Source organism: Danio rerio, chromosome 20 (assembly GCF_049306965.1).
Source record: "Danio rerio strain Tuebingen ecotype United States chromosome 20, GRCz12tu, whole genome shotgun sequence".
Taxonomy (NCBI): Eukaryota; Metazoa; Chordata; class Actinopteri; order Cypriniformes; family Danionidae; genus Danio; species Danio rerio.
The window spans coordinates 27,033,439-27,053,299 of record NC_133195.1 but is presented as its reverse complement, the minus strand read 5'-3'; the positions used below and the strand labels follow the sequence as shown (position 1 = coordinate 27,053,299).

The following is a 19,861-nucleotide window of genomic DNA, read 5'->3' as shown; positions in this document are numbered from 1 at the left end:
AACTACACAACTAAAAACATGCTAGATATAATACAGTTTTCCATTCAGATTTGTAGTATTATAAAGTTCTATAAAGTTTTCTAACTGGTGAATGACATGGCTTTGGACAGCAGGGGAGGGATTGTGTTTGAAATATATTGTGCTAACCAGTTAGCATTTAGGTAGATCGCCTACTGCACCTTTAACATCTATTTTGCAACTGCATTCCTGTTTGAAAATATAATCCACTCCTAATACCTACCCATAAAGCTAACCCTAAATATAAATTATTCACAAAATCAGAAGGGAATGATTGTTATATAACAATGATATAACCTGAGCTCGGAGATACTTGAGCCCAAGGCTCCCGCATAGTCAATAAGCATATAAGGGGATCCGAGATCAGGTAGGTTGTTTTAGAAAATGTGTACTTTTACTTTCACTTGAGTACATTTTTAGTGCTGTATTGGTACTTTTACTACTTTTCTTTAACCTGTATGCATTACTTTTTTTATTTTTTCTTGTCTATGGTGACTGGCTAGTAGAGAAGAAGTAGAGAAGTAGAATAATCATTATACAGAACTACCTCATGACAAAATCTTTCCACGCAATGACTAAGACTGTTAAGACTTCATGTCACTGATGAGAAGATGGCGGATGTCTACTGTATGGTGACTAATCACCCAGTGTGGCCAGTCACCAAATGGCCTTAAGCAATCACTAAATGTACAACAGAATGTACAAATTGCCGCATCAATCTTTCACATCCCAATACTCACTTCTCTAAAGTGCTTTTGAAAGGGCTACTTTTTACTCATGCTTTAAGTAATATTTAGAACAGATATTTTTACTCAAAGTAATGGTACTTTTACTTGAATATGATTTTTCAGTACTCTCTTGACCACTGTGAGCAAATAATTCTAAAATGTACGAATGCGATCATACAAATTCATATACAAAAATACCAGAGATGAGTCGTGGCTGGAAGGGCATCCGCTGCGTAAAAACTTGCTGGATGAGTTGGTGGTTCATTCTGCTGTGGCGACCCCGGATTAATAAAGGGACTAAGCCGACAAGAAAATGAATGAATGATAAATGCTATTCTAAAAACTTTCCATTCTACATAGAATCTTGAAAAAAAAAAATGTGTTGCTTTTTACGACCATTTTTCCAACTGGGGCGACAGAAGTTTTTTAAAGGTCACACTGGTGTGACTGCAAAGTTTACATATAATTATGGTTGAAAAGAATGCACAGACCTATTATATTAAAGGCTCCTCCAATCACTCTCCACTTTTGCCTCACCCTCCACCATTCTATCATCCTCTCAGGTACACACATGTGGTAAAATGCTTGTCTGTCACATTTGCACATACACTTATGGTGTTTTTTTAGTTAAATAAATGTAGCCTTTGCCAGCAAAAGAAAACATGTATACCTTGTGTATACCTGCTCCTCTGAGTTGTAATTGTATAGCAAACACCACTTATCCTTAAGTATGTCTTCAAAAACATATTTTAATTGAAGAGCAACTTCACACGGAATGGAATAGAGTGCCTGCAGCAATGTGCTCCCTGACACTGTCCATGATGAAACCTTATATATGGCTGATGGAATCAATCAGAAATACCACTAAATGAGAGAGCGGCTAAGAGCAAGGCTGTTTGCAGAAAATTTAGTCATCTTACCAAAAAGATATATAAATAATTGAAGGGAAGGGCTCGTAGGGTGTTTTTGTGAGCATAAACGGATTGACCAGAATGCAAATTATCACATTTATGAATGTTTTTTGATTAATTTTTGATGCTTTAAAGTGAACCCACCTTACAGCATTTTACAAAGGACTTTCAAGTTCAAACATAATAAGCGCTTCGCTGTCAGCAGGGGATTTCAAATATATATATTTTTCCGTCATCTATCTTCTTTTCTTTCTTTTTTCAGGAACAAACATTGTATACTTTCCGAAAGGAAACGGTCGATAAGGGTTAACCTCAGTTACTTTATTGCAAAGTGAATAGGTGAACTCGACCAACTTCAAAAACAAACTTCAAACGCTTAAAAGAGCCTCTTCATATCAAACAAGAACTGTCAGCTTTCTCAGTAGCTTTACCAACATAAGCAGCAGCCGCCGACGCCACCCTACCTGTCCTCCACCGACTCACTCAAGGTCTTCCTTCTTTAACTGATCGCATGCTGGAAACACCTCCAAAGCCTCTGTTCTGCTCCATAAGCGTTTCCTCTGCTTGTCCAGCCGTCACTGTTATAATCAGAGGCTGACAGGCTCCTGATCTCTAGAACATTCTGTGTTGAAGCGTCATTAGCCTCTGCTCGACCTTCACCTCCCTCCTGAGCTTGCTGAAAAAAGGGAACACGAAGAAAAGAGTGGAAGTGAGTGCTGAACTGACAGGTCTAGGTGTCCGAGACTTTCTCCTCAGGCAAAAGTAGAACCACTTGGTGGCCAACAGCACCAGAGATTAAATTGGTTGCTGTACTTGTTGAATAGAGTGTGGCATTAGTTCAGTCTATGAGCTCTGACTGGGCTGAATGGCCCATTCACTGTAAATGGAACCATTAATGGGTCTGTCAGGTAAAGGAGAGAGCTCTTAAACAATTATCTGCCAACACTTGAGAGCGAGGTGGTCCAGTGTAATGAGAGCGCCTGCAATGTCCATGGAACTACTAAGGCGGTTCCACATGATCCTAATGCTAATGTTGAAACATAATATGATGGTATTGTCATGAGCCAGGGACACAAAACAGCGGCTCTTGCTTTTGCTTTATTGAATTTTTATGACGCACTCAAGGTAAGTCTAATGCAGTGTTTGTTTTTCATCCATTCTCATTTTCTTCGACCAGTTCCAAATCACAGTGTGTGACACCAAAAAATACAATTATAAGTGTGCTAGCCAGAAATGCAGATGGGTTCACAAAATATTTATATTAACTGTTTCTTAACCATAATCTTATTTATGCAATTATTTTATTTTTTATTTAGACAAAGCCAGTCTAATAAAAATTTATTTTAAAAAATCTTAAAGATAATTAGGCTGACATTTATTTATTTATTTATTTATTTATTTATTTATTTTCCTTCGGCTTAGACACTTTATTTATCAGTGGTTGCCACATCAGAATAAATCGCCAACTCATCCAGCATATGTTTTATACAGCAGATGCCCCTTCCAGCTGAAACCCAGTATTGAGAAACACCCATACAGACTCATTCACACTCACACACTACGGCCAATTTAGTTTTTTCAATTCCATTCCGGAGGAAACCCATGTAAACACAGGGAGAACATGCAAACTCCACAGAGAAATGCCAACTGACCCAGCCAAGGCTCAAACCAACAACCTTCTTGCTGTGGGGCGAGCGTGCTACCCACTGTGCCCCCATGTCACCTATTTAATTATTTATTTAGAAACATTTAGCAATATTTATATTTTATAAATATTTTTCCATTTTTATATATGTATTTAGAATCAATACCCAGCAAGCTTTTTTTGTTTTTAAAAAGATGTCTAATAGACGTCTAAACATAGTTGTCTTGGCTGTTTTTGAACATGTGATAAAAAATGTCATTGAAAAGAAAATAACATAGAAGCCATTATCTCATCCATGGTTAAACCAACAACTAATAAAATACCATTGTGAATATTATGAACCCCACCACCACCGTTCTTGTTGAAGGACACTGAATAGACAGAATAAAAACAAATAATACTTCAAAAAACTGTTCTTCTTCTGAAAGAACTTCTTTCCAATGGACAGAATTCCAAAAACTAATATTAACTAAATAAATCTAAATAAAACCCTGCCTGGGAGATCTGGCAGAACAAAAGTATTCTATATAATACTAAAAGATACAGCCCTGCTATTATCATCTGCCAGCCACAAAAAAAGACACAAAGTTTGTTTGTTTGTTTTTTTTATGTTTGAAACTGACTTGCTGGGGCAGAATGTGGCTGTGTTGAGAGTGAGTGAGAAGCGCTCTCTATGGCAAGCCTTTTTAGCATTTAAATCTTTGTTCTGACTCCATAAATATATTAGAGATATCTCTAATTATATTTTGACTAGTCATAATTATAATTCCACTGCTCAGAATGACAATTAGACATATCTGCAATTACAATTGTACTAGTACGTAATCAGATGAATTTTGACTAGTAACAATTGTAATTGATATCTCTGAGTTTTTACTAGTCATAATACATTTAGAGATATATTTAATTCATCATATTTAGAGATATTTACAAATATATTTGAAGATATCTCTAATTAATTTACTAAAAGTCTAATTACAGTTGTAGATATCTTGAATCGGATTTTTGACTAGTCAATTCATTTGGAGATATTTCTAATTACAATTGTGACTAGTCAAAACTTATTTAGAGATATCTGCAAATATTTTTCAATGGAAGTCAATGGAGGAATATGACTAGTCTATCATAATATATTTGCAGATATTTTCAATCTGACTAGTCGAATTATAATTATGACAAGTCAAAATATAATTAGAGATATCTCTAAATATATTTATGGATAGTCTGAACAAGGTTTAAATGCTAAAACGGCTTGCCATACGCTCTCACCCAGTAGCACAGTGGAGATTTCTCTAGTTATATCCTTTCAGTGGTTTGTTATGCAGTGACATGCAGTCAAATATTTCGCCAAACAGTCCTTAGGGATGCGGTGACACGCAGTCAGATATTTTACCGGACAGATCCGCCACTTTTGGCGCGCATAAACAATCATAAAGCTCTCGTGCTGCAGGAATGAGGAGGTCTGCTGAAGGCGCGCAGCTGACGTGCAGTGAGAGGTTTGCATCTTTAATAAACTACGGCAGTTTGCGATCACTGAACAGTAAGAATGATTAATAAATCCATATGAAACAGACCCTTAAAGTCACGTCTCGCTTTCAGTTTCGGGCTTTGGCGCGTTTTGCCTCTCTCTCTCTCTCTCTCTCTCTCTCTCTCTCTCTCTCTCTCACTCACTCACGCGGGCATGCACTGTGGTCTCATGAGGAAACGCTGCTTTTTGATATAGTGTTTTTCTTGCTCCCGAATACAAATAATTTTTCAAGTATTTGTTCGAATCAAGTATTCGTAAAAACACGCTATTCGTGCCTTTCCGAATACCGTATTCGGGTTCGGCTCCACCCTTAATATATATATATATATATATATATATATATATATATATATATATATATATATATATATATATATATATATATATATATTTCTCATTATTTTTTAACACATCTATAGTTATGCAGTGGCACAGAGTTTGACCTCTATCTTGACTTCACACAGAAACAGCAACGTGCGGCATGACATTACTTTGTGTTAAATGCTGGCAAAGAAGAACACGGACACAGCTTGCAGCAGAAAGCGTGAGTATGTCTGTAGTGTGGAGGCAGGGCCGGAGTGGGACTCCTTTTCAGCCCTGGAGTTTCAAGCCTCAGACCGGCCCACCTCAGTTCACGACTGACTATATTAAAATAAGGACATTTACAATTCAGTTTCTAATTACACTATCACGTCTTTTTTTGAGAAAACAGCTGCTTTAGAACTTCAAATGTTCACCAACCCTAACAGTATTATATGTCTTAACAATAAAAATGAAAAAAATAAATAAATAAATACTAAGACGAGGTTCAAACAAGGATCCGCAGTGTCGTAACCTAACGTGCTAACCACTGGACCACAGCAGCTGTGCATCAAGAGATGGCTCGTCTGAGTTATATCATCATTAACCAGGCTGCGAGAAAATATATAAAAAGAGCAGAGCTGCGTAAAATAATTAATAAGAAGATTGTGGTCAAGTAAAAAATAATAATTAATTTAAAAAGTGTGACTGCTGAGAGCAACAGATTCTGGAGCAAGGGACACCGGCCCTCGCGGCCAAAAAACAGACCGGCCCACCCTGGATCTGTTTCTTTGCTCTTCTTTATTCTTTTTTATGTATTATAGAAGTATCGGATCGGGTTTCGGTATCGGTAGATACTCAAAATCAAATGCCTCGGACTTGGATTCGAGGGAAAAAAAAAAAGATTTTGGACAAATCTACTTCACATAACAAAGCAAATTAAACCATCATGGTGTTTTAACCTTTGCCATCTTACTAAACATTTGCACTAAAGGCTCATGTATGCTCCATGAACTGCCCCTATGGGGACAAATAAAGTCTTACTCTAAACTAACAAACTAACTAACTAACTAACTAAATGTGCCATGAACACATTACTTAATCTCAGAGTTGCTCTGAGTCAATTAATCAGAAAAAAAAACTATTATAATGTCAACACACACATACACTCAAGCACCGTCATAACAACTTGTCTAAAGAAATCAGGTTTAATTTAAAAACTTGTGAGGTATCTGTCAACATTTTTACAGTAGATTACTTGTAAAAATCACAAAAAAAAAACAATGTTTATTTTTTAAGGAATAATTTTCCTTCCACGTTTTGCATAGTGAACAGGAATAAACATGAAATTTTGGTTGGGTTGGGGGATTTTATTTCATACTGGTTTCTTCTGTTATTTCATTCATTCCTGAATAAATCCTGCTCCTTTTGTTAGAACTCATGTTTTAGACCATTTTACTGAGCACTGATCATGACTGAGCACAATGGCTCTTAAGCTGTGTATTGGGACAATTCTGTTCTGGCAGTATAGTTTTCTCACTGACCACACTGCATTAACAGGCATGAAAAGGCAGTTACCAGGCATTCCTCTGAGAATAGTTTCATTTCATCCAGTCTTTAGATCCCTAACCTCTGAAGGACCTGTACCACATGCCTGCCACCAGCAGCAGGAAAAACAACCAGTTGGATGCCAGTCAGATCTGTTGCAGCTTTTATAAAACCCTATAATTCATGAAGTACATGGGCAGGAAAATTCAGAAATTCGTAAAAGGGTGACATTCAAATATTTGTCAGTGAGAGGTACATTTTGATGTGGATAGACTTTGTATGTGATCTTTTTGTCTGATGTAATATTGATGGAGTCAACTGTGCTTCAAATAATATCCTGGCGTAACGGGATCAAACCAGCATAGTGATAATATACATGAGACTCTATGTGGAAAATTTCCTCAGGGGGCATCAGAGATAGAGATGAAGATATCAGGTTTGACATAATGAGCTCCTGTGAGATTTCTATTTTTTCTCACTCTCTCAATAAAAACTACAGAACACCTCAGAGGACTCTTGGAATACAAATTCTCCTCACTAAAGGATAAAGGGTTACATCACACAGCGGTAAGCAGGTGACAGAGCAAGCACACAGTTTCTTGTATACCTAATTGAAGTTTAGCTGGCTTTCTCACTGCATACCAAGAGATGCTTAACAACCAATGCTGTAATTCAATTTAACCAGGATGGAATTCAAATAATTGCTTACAGAGTTTTACGGGGCCATCTAATGTATATGTCAATGACTATTGAGTTTCAGTGTTAATTTATTATTGTTAGCTTTTTATATAATAGAATGAATATACAGTATTCACTTATGCAAGCACTTAATTTAGATAGCAATATTGCTAATAACCTTTTTATGATTACATAACAAAAAAGCAGCAGATTAGGAAATATGGAGGAATTAAGTCAAATCACATTGTCATTAAATATTAGTCATTGTTTGACACTATCTGGTCAATATTTTCTGATGTTCTTATTGGGGTCTGTGTAAATTCTTGGGCAGTATTAACTTACCAAAAACGAAAAAGGGTAAAAAGGTGGAGCTACACTGCAGCTGAGCGCTGATTGGTTACAGAGAAACGTCACAAGCTTGTGGAGCGAGCCAGAATGAAAACAAAGGAACCGCCATGTTTTAAATACACAGCCAAGACATTACATCGTAATACTATATGTATATAATAGGGATGTAATGGTATCAGAATTTCACGGTACGATAATACCTCGGTATAAATGGCACGGTACGGTATTTATTGAATAATTTACAGGAAAAACAAAACTACTGAAAAGACTCGAAAAAAGTGCCAAAAGTGTTCATTTACCTTTGCACTGAACGTATCAATGACAAACAAAATAGCCATCTATCTGTAAGTTTCGAAACAGGAACTTTAATTTTTTTTATTTTAATAACAAAAAACTATTAAACCATATAAAAAAAATAGTTTCAATTTAGTATTGTTGAAAACTCATCACATTCAACATTTAATCACTCACTTACTTAGATAGAGATGTTTTTTTTAAGCAAAATTATCATATAACTATAATCTGGTAAAAGCTGGGATCTCTGGGCATGTCCCCTGCAACAGAAAAAAACCCTCTCATTTGGGACTGAGGTTTCTGGGGCAGAGAGATATGATTTAGCCAAGGTTGACAGCAGTGGGTAACGCTGTGCATTGTCTTTCCACCACTTGAGAGGACAAGCCATAAGTGAAATAGAGGTCTCTTTGCGGTACAAGTCAATGTCTGCTTTCATCTAACAAGTGTGCTGTGTTCTGCAGTCCCCATGATTGTTTTTATTTCACCACAGTCTGGCAGTGCCTGCATACTGTTTTTTTCTTTGTCTGTCACCTTTTCTCCTTTTTTGTATCTTTTTAGAAAGAAACCAAAATTCTTCCACACATCCGATTTAAAACCCACTTTAGGTTCAATCATTTCCAGCTCTTTTTCTTCTCCTCTACTAGCAACGCACTCCATTTCCGCATTACTGGATCTGTAGTGACAACAGACTGCAAAGGATGATGGCCACACCTAGACTGATGGGAATTGTAGTTCCCGCTACCTCCCATTCGTTTCATTCGCCTGAGCAAACATTTCTCAGAAATATAGATTTATTGAGTCATGCGCCTACGGTAATATTGAAAAGAATTACTATCGCGGTATGACGGTATATTGTTACATCCCTAGTATATAATAACAAGCCATGGGTGACTTAAGCTCAAACAAACCTTGTCATTGTCTCAAACAACCTTGTCGCATCTATATTTGATATAACAAACTTCTTGAGCTGATGATAATAAAGTGTGTGTGATTATAGAAGTGTCTCCGACATCTGATACTTTCAGAAAAGGGACAAACGTGAGAGTGAAGCCTGACAAAATACAGGAGCAAATTGTTTCAGCAACCTGAATCACGAACAAACTGACATGTTTATCATTGCCTTTTAGACTATTATGAACTCGGAATGACAGAAATACTTTCTAACAGAGGTTACATGCTGGTGAAGATTACAGACACCAATGAAAGGTTTGCACTGACTGTGGGCTTTGTTGCATGTTGTTTTTGAACCCAAATACTAACTGTATGCTGTATGTAGTTTTCCTGTAATTAGTAACATATTGGAAACTGTAAGGGGCATATTAACCTGTTTATGCCAAACTCACCTTAAGGAATATTGCCAGTTTCACTGCCTTATCAACCCTTTCGCCAGGTTGATCAGCTCTTTATGTTATTTGAGTTTTTGTCTATATGACTATGACAGTGAATTTGAAACTAGTGATGAGGAAAGAGAGGCTTCATAAAACACTGAAAAAGTCGAAGCAAATGTATCGAAGGTTCAAAACGTTTTGAAACCCAACTCTACAGGGACACCTACTGGTCATGTTTTATGTGTTGCCTTAAAACAGCTTCGGCAAAGAAACAATTATGCAAAATGAGGAATTATATCCCACATTGTAGAGTTGAGATTTCTAGTGATTTAATGAAGCAGTGACAGTTCCTAACTAGCATGCTGAGATAATGGTTTCATTTTTAGGGTGATACAGCTATAGACATTAGTTTTTCAATGCTTTGTTTTTGTAACATGTTTTGCTTTATCATTGGTCTGACATCCAAATTAACACTTTGAATAAATAGACCTTATTTTGGTCATAAATAATAACATTATTGATATACAGTTGAAGTCAGAATTATTAGCCCCCTGTTTATTTTTTTTCCTAATTTCTGTTTAACGGAGAGAATTTTTAAACTCATTTCTAAACATAATAGTTTGTTAGGTAGACTGTCAAAAAAAAAAAATTACAACCCTGTCAGTCAAATGCAGATTTGCAAGGTCTTGAAACGCTTCAAAAATGACTGATGCTTTGAATCGCTTTAGTCACGTGACCTGGGTGTTTCAAATCAGGTGCGTTCGACATGAAGCATGGCTGCAGCCAGTGATCAAAAACATTAGCCGAGAGCAGGCGGAGGTGGAGTTGAAAACGGAGCCGTCAAGCCGGACAGCTGGAAACTTCGTGGCTCAAAGTTGCAGCAGTATGATGACCGATCGCATGGTGTCATCATTATTTATTTATAACAAAAAAATATTTACAGTATAAATAAAACAGAATATATTCTCTACAAAGTTCCTTTTTAAACAATAAGGGAATTATGAATAATTATGAATAAGGAGAAACGCGAGGATTATAAAAACATACAAATGAATATGCCTATTAAATACAAGGCAATAAGCACACATTTTAGGAGTTTAAACATCCCTTTTTAGGCTAATACTTCTTGTTTGAATATGCTAAAAGGGCTTTACATTCATTTACATTTAGAGATATAAAACTTTGCAATATATATTAGTGTAAAACCTAAAACAAGGTGTTTTGATTAAGTCTAAAACAATTATTAAGATTATTTTGAATAATGAAAGAATTCAAAAAACACTCAAATACAAAAAAGATTAAACAAAAGGACATTCCTAAAATAAGTGAGCTACACTTTAAGTAGAAGTTTCCCAGAAAGAGCATAGTGGAGAGGTAAGCATGATCGAACACCCAATGAGGGGGGAGAGCATGCTCAGAGCCCGGCGGCTAATCAGCAGGCCAGTCAGAAATAATAAATAACACCTGTTTATTCTAGTGATTGGGCTGGAGAGACCCTTCTTAAGAAGAACAGAAAGAGCAGCCTGGAAAGGAGAAAGATGTTTTTCCTGCCAGGCAGGCACACCGGCACACCCCTACCTTCACATGTGGTGCAATTTTAAAAAATAATTAAACATTTTTCTTACCTGTCTTCTTCTTTCCATAACAACAAACTTTACTACAAGCAGGTACATCAATGTCACTTTTAAAACTTCTGTATAAGTGGCTATACAGGAAAAAATATATATATTTTATAATCATATAAATCATTAAATGTTTAATAAAATAGTTCTTTAACTTAATTTGTTAAGAAACAATGGTGGCAGGATCAATGATGATGATAGTTTTATTTAGAGTCTGTAAGACTTATGAGTTATATTTAGGTTATTTACTAAAATATATCATTTAAATCGTTCATGGAGCTGAATGCCGGAAATAGTCTGTATAAAAAAGGTCGAAAATAAACCTGTGCAAACAATTCAGCCTTTGTAACCAAATTATTTATTTAATTTTAGTCTTTTAATAAGCATGATTTGTACATGATAGAGAGGGTTTGAAAAGTGAATTGTTTGTTTTGAAACTTTTAAATCAGAAGTTGTCCAATAATAAATGCGAAACTCACGTGGTTGTTGTCATGCGGTGAACTCGGCGTATCATGTAATATTGGTGTCGTCATTGCAGTTCCAGCAGTCACTCTTCAGATGCTGCACTGGCTGAATCAGTCGTCTGATCTCAAAATGCGGCTGCAGTACTTTGATGCCACATGTGACAGTCACGTGGCATAAGCACAGCATCAATCCGGACCAAATTTCTAATCAGCATGTACTGCTTTAAGACAGATTTCGATCGATCTGCGCTGCATGAAGTCGAAAGCACCTATGACCTTTGTCACATGACCTGGGTGTTTCGGATCATGCTTCGGTGCAGTGTTAAAACACTTGCTCTTCAGAATCTTGACAATTTGTAGAAACGTCAGTTTTACATCAGCCATCCCCATTTGAAACTGTTTAATATTAACATACACAAATAAATTTTAACTTATTTGTCAACACATCCACATCCTCATTTTTGAGATGGAAACATTCCTAATGCTCAGTAGAAAGTCAAGAAGTCAATTATAATTTTAACTTCTCCTTTATAGTTTTTTTCCATTATTAAATAAACTCCCAAGGGAAATGTCACCAATAATCCTATATACTGTATTTATCTGCCACCCCTATACAGTGCAGCATATACTGCCATCAAAACCAACAGGTACATTTCAGACTCTGTTGCCAGGGGTCATATTGATGTCATTTCTTTTGATGATGTAAGCCGACCTTGCTGATCCTTTGTCAGCAAATGCCTGCAATCAAACACAATGTTAATCAAGCCCTCAAGATGGCCGTCTGTGTCGTAAGTACCTTGAGTATCGCAGCATGCAGACGTGTCTTGCTGTGACTTTTCCACCCGCTGCTCTGCTTCCCTGACTGAAGCGTCCTCTCCTGCTGAGCAGAAAGGCCTGACGAGGCTTACACGTCCTCTGTGTTTCTTTTCTTTCTGCCCACCCTTGAGCCTGGGGAAAGTAATTTTCATGCTCTGCTGTCTCAATCCAACCCCACTTCACTCCACAGTCACTGAGCATGTAGAGCTGCTCTGTCAGGGTCAGGGAGAGGAGCATCGCTGTCGTTGTCATTTCTTTTTGGGTGCCTGTAAAAATAAGGGGTGTTGCTAGACCCTCAAACTTTACAGATGAATTCATATCATACTGGTTTATGAAAATATTCAGGTTGATTTGGTAAGACATGTTGCTCACATATTGAATCATTTGCAATGTTTTCCTGTATTGGATAAGTAATGCTATAAATAAAATAACACATATTCAACTGGATATATTTATGTATTCTATACTGAAGATTTATATCAATAACAGGTTCAAAGAAAGAGTATTAACGCATAGGGATGGCATTGTTATGGTATTGATGAAAGGTTAAAAGTCCTTTGTAAAGACTTAATGATACAACAAAGAGTCATAAAATGCTCAGAATCATCTTTTAAATGTTGCAGTAAATATATAATTTAATTAGGATGGTTACCATGCCTGTGTTTATACAAAAAAAATGAAGTAACAGCATCTCTTGAATAACATAAAATGCTGTATTCACTGTGAAAAGGTCACCAAAGAAGACGGATTAGGGTAAATAAGAGTAAATAAAAAATAAAAACAACAATAGAGTGTCTTAAAACTCCCATGAAATTAAAATAGTTTTTAAAATTTTTTTTTTATAATGTTAGTATTACTATTGTTAGTTTTTAAGATATCTATTAGATAGTCTGCTCTGAAACAGTGACAAAATCCACATTTAGAAGATATAAAAATTATAAATATGTAAAGTTTGTAGTTTGTCACTTCCACCTAAATGGATGAATGGTTTTATTCACGTCCTTCATACAACAGTTTCTCATGAAATCATAATCAAACATGCCTCGCCCCCTTTAAGATGCTTCAGATTTGCTTTTCATTTATATTCATTTATTTATCATTTTTAAACGGGAAAAGATTAAAAGATAATCGGGCCTGAATCAGCATGAATGCAGTTTTTCAGCAGGTTTCTGCTCTGCAGAACATAAAAACATACAGACACCCTTATTCATCAACACATGAGAACAGTACGAACAATCACCAAACATACAAAATGAAGAGATACAGTCTACTATCTCAGTGGCAACAGCGGCAGTTGACCATCAGAACGATCAGTATTGGTATTGTTTTTAGATGTTGTGGGATCTCATTACAGGCCTTTGTGAAAACATAAAAGAAAGATCTCTGTCTATAACAGTTTTTAAAATCCAAACATTCATTTGTTACAGATCTGAATGATCAGTCCTTGTATTACTTTCTGGTACTCTGTAAAACCCAACAGAGAACTTTATCAAGTGTAATGTAGTTAACTCAAAATTTACTGAAAGTTAATTCTACTCATTTGAAAAGAGTTTTGAACTCGGTGTTGAGGGTAACGAGTTAATTAAAAAAAAACTTGTTACTTCAACTTAAATGGAGTAAGTTCACAGTACTCATGTAGATTCTTTTTTTTTTTTTACTCAAATGGTTTGTTGCATTTGGTTATGTCAAATGGTTCATGTTGCCTTAGCTTGTTGGGTTTTACAGTACACAGTTGGGTTCCCTTCATTTATTGGGTTTTACTGTGCTCAAATTGCTTCATTTACTCAAATGGATTAAGTTCACAGTACTCATTAGGATTAGTTTTTGAACCTAAATGGTTTGTTGCAATCAGTTTCCTCAAATGGTTTGAGTAACCTTAACTTTTTGTGTTTTACAGTGTAAAGCCTGGTTTATATTTCTGCGTCAAGTGACCAGCGTAACCAACAGCACATGCAACATGCGAAGCTGTGCATTTATATTTCTGCGCGCTGTCTCTGTTGGTCTGCATTAACACTTCCAAAACGCTAGTTGGCAGTGAGGTGTTAATGTGTCTCTGTGTCGAGTTTCTTCGCCTGTGTTTTGTTCTTTCTGAACGCTTCCTGGATGTACAAGTGGCTCAAACTTGCTCATTTTGAGGCAGGAACCGGCGGACGTGCAACAACTTTAACTATGAGGTAAACACAAAACAAAACTTTCCATCCGGAGCTCCTTCGCGGGACTCCACACTTGTAAACAATCGCTCCATTGGGCTCGCACCGCTCGCATGGCTCTGGGTCCCGCCCAGACTCATCAGCGCTATCAAGCCGACCAATCACAGAGCTTGCGCTACGCGTCATTGCGACGTGTAGTTACATTTTTTGAGAGGTGCACGTCAGCGACGCAGACGGCCACGGCATAGGGCTATCCGTCAACGGCGTAGCATACGCGTGTGTTTGACGCAGAAGTATAAAGCCTGGTTTATACTTCTGCGTCAAGTGACCGGCGTAACCCACGGCGCATGCAAAACGTGTAGCTGTGCATTTATACTTCTGCGCGCTGTCTCTGTTGGTCTGCATTAACACTTCCGAAACGCTAGTTGGCAGTGAGGTGTAAATGTTCCTCTGTGTCGAGTTTCTTCGGTGCTGTTTTGCTTTTCCTGAACACTTCCAGGATGTACAAGTGGCTCAAACTCGCTCATTTTGAGGCAGGAACTGGCGGACGTGCAACAACTTTAACTATGAGGTAAACACAAAACAAAACTTCCCATCCGAAGCTCCTTCACGGGACTCCACACTTGTAAACAATCGCACCATTCACACTGTTCTCGGTCCCGCCCAGACTCGTCAGCGCTACCAAGCCGACCAATCACAGAGTTTGCGCTACGCGTCGTTGCGACATGTAGTTACACGGCCACGGCGAAGGGCTATGCGTCAGCGTCGTAGCATACGCCGGCGTTTGATGCAGAAGTATGAATCAGCCTTAAGTCAGCCTTTAAGAAAGCACAAAGGGCTGCTGCAGGTAACACTGTTTAAAAATTTATGGTACAGTTCAATACCTGTTTTCATAATTATGAAATGATAAAGCATTAGAGAGTGATAGAGAAAAACAATGATGTGTCCATCCAGAAAGTCTATTGTAGATCTTATAGGCCCTATTGTACAGTCTAGCTATTGGCTCCAAATTATCATTTGCTATGAGTGTCTAAACAGTCAAGGTGGACAAAATTATGGCATAAAGATAAGTTTTAGAAACAGAAAAAGAAACATTTGTCGTAATTTCCCCATAAACAAATAGCTTTTCATTCATTCATTCATTTTCTTGTCGGCTTAGTCCCGAATGAACCGTCAACTTATCCAGCAAGATTTTACGCAGCGGATGCCCTTCCAGCTGCAACCCATCTCTGGGAAAACAAATAGTGTTTGTTTCAACTTTTTATAGACTTTTTGAACATGCTTACAATAAGTAAGGTGAGTGTTCAGACTGATTCCCAAATATTGATATGTATTGATATGTAGATATTTGATTTGAGAAAGTGATGGGATTGGATATGGATATTTTTTTGCCTATTTGATGCAATTGAGCTCAACCACTCTCCCTGGCAGAGCAGTGACGAACAAAATGCTGTTAGCTGTTTTTTTAAACGGGAGAAGCTACACTATGTGCCACCCTCCCTTTCTGTTTCTGTTGAGATTACATCAAATATCAAATTAAAAATGCATATTTCAAAGCATGTCACGGGACCTTTAAAAACTCTTTTTGTGTGAGGAACTACTTTAGCCACTGAATCAAATCTCAAGCTGACCATTTTAACAGCTGAGCCCAAACTTATAGGTGATGGTAATATCTGATGAGTTAGGGATTTGATTGATTGATTGATTGATTGATTGATTGATTGATTGATTGATTGATTCACTAATAAATAATTAATTAATTCAAAATATATTTTATTTAAAACTTTAAAATAAAATAATTATTAACCATTCAAATAATCAACAATTTAATGATTAAAATGTTTATCATAAAAGGCTGTATGCCATGATTTGATGTTTGTATTGTTCTATTTCATTGCTGTTCTTTGAAACTTCTTTACCTCAAACTATTTTAAAATGTATATTGTAATTGAAATAGTATTGAAGTTATCATTGCATGTTTCTAAACAAACAGATGCTCTGCTGAGTATTTCAAAAGTATCAAAAATATATAATCATTCCAAAAATTGGAATCTGCAAGATTTGAACACTCTTGAAAGTCTTTTTGCTCCCTAAAGGCTGCATCTGTTTGATCAGAAATACATCTGTTATACTTTTTTTTTTTTTTTGTAAGGAAGAGCTGAGTTCAGGTAAGCTCTGTGTTCCTGAACTACGGTTCACTGGAGACTGTGATATGCTCTTGTTACCCATATCTCACCTCTTAATGTGCTGAGCTCGGTACTCAGAAACAGATGGGTAAAAGACTGCAACCTGTTCTCCCTCTGCAGGGAAACCTTGACAATTTTATGACAACACTAAATGAGAAAAAGGGCCTTGGACTCAATATAAACCCTCAGGTCAGGTTAGTGTAGAGCAGAGGTAGTGGCACATGAAAAATCAGATCACATCTATATTTGCTCGTGGTTTGTGTTTGAAGTTATTCAGGTCATGTGTTTTACAGCTTGAAAACCCATTAAGGATTAATGTAGAGGCTAATTCAGCTAAAGGCTGTTCGAAAATGCAGCAATGAGATATTGACATTGCTATAGTCAACTTTATTGAGTTTTAATATCTGAGATCATTGAGAAAATTCCTAACTTTGCAGTAAAATATCAGGATCAGGGAGTTTTTGCAATATGCCATCTATTTAATTAATTTATCCTGTTGTTCTGTTCAACATGCTACTAATTTATGCTATTTTAAAGATTTTGAATATTGCATTAGAGGTCTCCAACATCTCCAAGGTCAAATCATTGATTAAATGCTTGATTGAAATCTAATTGGTTGATAAGATAGAATGCAATATGAATCATTTACATAGGGAAGAAGCTTTGGTGCAATACAGTGGTTGTTCTAACTTGATTTCCCCAAGTAATGCCTTATTCACACTATCAGTGACTTTGTAGCTGCCTGTCACTCTGGGTGGCTAAATTATGGAAAAATTATGGCATGAAGATAAGATTCAGAATCAGAACAAGACAAATTTGTCCTAATTTCCGCCTATACAAATAGCTTTTGTTTCAGCTTTTTATAGACATTTTGAACATGCTTACAATAACTAAGGTGAGTGTTCAGACTGATTCCCAAATGTTGATATGTAGATATAATAGAAAGTTTTTGATTTGAGAAAGTGATGGGATTAGATATGGATATTTTGGTAACGCTTTCTTTTACAACTCGCAAAGTACCGCGTAAGTGCAGTGAAATTACAGTGTACTTTTCTGTACGTACTGTGTAAGTATAATGAACGTATATGTAGGTATAAGGAAACAAACCGTAATGCTTGGGTAATAAGGGGGTAACAACCAGATGCTCATCATGAAAATTACCGCGTAAGTACAGTGAAATAACGGTGTACTTTTCTGTACGTATAGTGTAAGTATAAATAACGTTCACGTAGGTATAAAGGAACAAACTGTAATGCTTGGGTAATAAGGGGGTAACAACCAGATATTGAGCATGAAAAGTACCGCGTAAGTACAGTGAAATAACATTGTACTTTTCTTTAAATTGCAAAAGAACAAACCATAATGTATGCTTGATAAGGGAATAACAATAAGATATTCATCACGCAAAGAACCTGGTAAGTATATTATGGTTATGATGTACTTTTCTTTAAGTATTGTATACATATAAAGAATTATGCAAGGATGGTGATAACCTATTGCTATCTGCAAATGTACTGTACATGCACCTGCGTGAGTACATTAGTACTCTTATTGTCACCGACTCGGTCCCAGTCATTCCCCTCGCTGGCCAGCAGAGGTCATCATCACCGGACTATTGACATTACATCATCCACTTACACTGATTGCAGACACACCTGACACGCATCCAGCAATCACCTTCCACACACATATAAGCAGCACTTACACGCTGCTTCATTGCGAAGTCATGTTTTGCCCCGGCTAACACTACTGAGCGTTCTCATCCTTGTCTGCCTTCCCGTTGTGATCCTGCTTCATTTACTGACCCAGTCTTGCCTGTCGCCTGCCTTGTACTTCAGCCTGAATCCTGACTTTGATCCTAGCTGCCTGCCTTTGAACTCTAGCCTGCTTACCGACTCTGATACTAGCCGCCTGCCTCTGACCCATGCCTGCTAAGTCATCCTGTGTTTACCTGCCGCCAGCCAAACGACTACATACTACTGTGTTTGATGTGAGTTTGCGCACACACAACATCTGTGTGCTATTGTTTATTAAACTGTGTTTAATAAAAATACTGCAAATGGATCCCTCTGTGTCAGCCACTTCGTTACAAAAGACTTTGCCAGACATGGATCCCGCAGCCCTACAGGTCCTTTTTAACAAACTCACAACTCAGGCTCAAGTTCTAGCGACCCACCAGCAACAGCTTGCTCATCTTTGCTCATCAACCTTCGGTAACCTTTACTTCTCATCATACCAGTCCCCGCCAGACATTCCCTGACAAATTTTAAGGTAACCCTTCCAAATGTAAAGGTTTTCTGCTTCAATGCAAGCTGTTTGTCGCCCAACAACCCCATATGTTTTCTGATGAGAATAGCAAGATCGCCTTCGTTTGCTTGTTGCTCTCCGGAAAAGCCCTGGAGTGGGCTACTGCAGTCTGGCCTGATAACACCCCCACCTTTCCAACTTTTAAAGAGTTTCTCCAGCGATTTTGTGTGGTGTTCGATCACCCTGAGGGAGGTCGAAATGCAGGCGAAGAATTATTATCTATCCAGCAAAATTATCAACCAACGGCGGAATTCGCTCTGCATTTTTGCACTTTGGCTGCACAAACTGGCTGGGCTGACGATCCTCTTAAAACTCTCTACCGCAAAGCATTGAACCCTGAATTGCAGACTGAATTAGCATGCAGAGATGATGGCAAATCTCTCGATCAGCTCATTAAGCTTTTGATGAGGCTGGATAATCTGCTTCGCACCCGCAAACACTCACCGGTCACCCTCTCCTGTCCCAGTCAGGAATCCACACCAGCTCCTTCAAGTTCAGGTGAACCCATACAACTGGGTCGAGCCCATTTGTCCCCGAAAGAGCGTGAAAAACGCATCAAGAATAACCTCTGCCTGTATTGCTGTCTTGGGGGTCATACGAAGCTCAAATGTCCCAATAAACCTCCATCCAAACTGAATCGGTGAGTGTAACCTCCATTCTTGCCATCAATAAGAGCGCTATGGTTGTTCCCATTGTGGTGTGTTGCAGGAACACCAATATTGACACTGTCGCCTTAGTAGACTCAGGAGCCGCTGGCAACTTCATGGTTGAGGCTTTTGCTCGCAGTCATAACATCCCACTAACCTCTTGTAATTTTCCCCTGGCAGTCACGGCAGTAGACGGACACCCCCTAGGGGATGGAAAAATCACTTGCCATACTATTCCCCTATCACTTCAGACTGGCTCACTTCACAAGGAGAAGTTGGACCTGCTAATTACCAAATCTCCGCAAAATCCCATTATTCTCGGCTTACCATGGTTACAGGCGCA

The 19,861-nt window shown here is 37.5% G+C and overlaps 1 long non-coding RNA gene across 3 annotated transcripts in view; it reads right to left on the bottom strand.

The window, feature by feature from the left end:
* Positions 1 to 13,590, bottom strand: part of LOC103911176 (uncharacterized) — a 149,458-nt gene extending 135,868 nt beyond the window's left edge. For 2 of the 3 annotated variants that reach the window (XR_011007775.2, XR_661830.4), the window contains exon 1: positions 2,122 to 2,777. This is a non-coding gene — a long non-coding RNA (uncharacterized lncRNA). Of the gene's footprint in view, positions 1 to 2,121; positions 2,778 to 11,427 lie in introns of those variants that run through there. The other variant, XR_012395797.1, reaches the window with a different exon arrangement.
* Between the last annotated feature and the right edge of the window lie 6,271 nt (positions 13,591 to 19,861).